This window comes from Dipodomys spectabilis, unplaced genomic scaffold, assembly GCF_019054845.1.
Source record: "Dipodomys spectabilis isolate Male_0828 unplaced genomic scaffold, ASM1905484v1 ptg000022l, whole genome shotgun sequence".
In the NCBI taxonomy this organism is placed as follows: Eukaryota; Metazoa; Chordata; class Mammalia; order Rodentia; family Heteromyidae; genus Dipodomys; species Dipodomys spectabilis.
The window spans coordinates 289,692-291,208 of NW_024870699.1; positions in this window are offsets into that span (position 1 = coordinate 289,692).

A 1,517-nucleotide genomic window follows, 5' to 3' on the forward strand; every position below is an offset into this window, starting at 1 on the left:
AGCTCATGGCTATCATCCTAGGTACTCAGAAGGGGAGATCTGAGGATCATGGTTCAAAGCCAGCCTGGGCGAGAAAGACTCTGAGCCTCTTATCTCCAACAAACCACCAAAAAACTGGAAGTGGTGCTGTGGCTCAAGGAGTAGAGTGCTCGCCTTGAGCTGAAGAGCTCAGGGACAGCACCCAGGATCAGAGTTCAAGCCCCACAACAGAAAAAAAAAAGTATAACATCTTTGCCTGCAAAGATGAGAAGGTGTGTGTGGGGGTACTGTGGTTGAGACCAGGTGCTGGCCTCACTGTACACATATTTCTAAGAACTCCCCAAGTTTGCCCCAGTTTGAAGCCACAGTTGGATGGGCGGTGCCTTACCAAGAACTCAAGAGGACAAGGCCTGTGGCAAGCAGGAAGTTGGCAATTGGGTGAAGGGGTGGGATTGTTGTGTCTGTATTCTCTCCATTGAAGGATAGATAGATTTGTTTGGTGGATGTGAAAGTCTGAAGTCAAGGTTTGCAAGAAGTTTCTGGCCTAATGTATTGGGTTTTCTCTGGGTATATGAAGGTGGCTGAAGCCAGGCGCCACTGGTGGCTCACAACTGTCATTCTAACTACCCATAAAGCTGAGATGTAAAGACAACAGTTCAAAGCCAGCTTGGGCAGGGAAGTCTCTGATACTTGATATCCAATGAACCATCCAAAAACAGGAAGTGGCACTGTGGTTCAAGTGGAAGAGTGCTCATCTTCAGCTGAAGAGCTGAGGGACAGCCTCCTGGCCCATAGTTGAGACCCCATGACCAACAATAAACAAAGAGGTAGCTGAGTTTCCCACATAGCAGTGTGTACGGTAGGAAATTCCATGCTGGGTTATGAGACATTCCAAATATGTGAGAGGCTCAATGTTGTGTCTACAGTTCATCTGAGTACAATAGTGCCATCTTCTCGCAGGTCAGATATAATCCTAATGGAGGGAGTTCATGGTTCTGTTCTCAGGAACTGCTGAGGCCTTGGAATGTGTGTGTGTGTGTGTGTGTGTGTGTGTGTAATTTTCCCTCGTCTTTCTCTGTCCCCTTCCTGGGTGCCTGTCTGATTCTTTCTGACCTCAGATGGTGCCCCTCTACCACACCGACCTTGCCTTTATCCCCCTATCAAGGTCTAGAATGAGTCCTAAATTGCCAGAGTCCTGTGTTCCAGCTTTTCTCTGGGGCACCAGTCTGGCTGTCCAAATATTTGTCCTCCCGGGGATTCTGGAATAGCAGTGCCAGCTGGCAAAGGATCTCCCCTGCTTCAGAGGGAGGGCCTCAATCATACGATGTCCTGTCCTTTTCCTCAGCTGGGCCTCTGAATGCACATCCATCTCAGCAGGCTGGCAGTGGAGTGGGGGTGGGGGGCTGCTGGTGGCTCTGGCCAACTCGAGCTTATCAGGTGACTGAAGGCCGCCCAATCAAGGAGGATCCAGGGCTACATGGGAGATGAGGCCAAGGTGGCTTGGAAGTATTGGTCGGTGTCTAGGAAATGTAGAAATA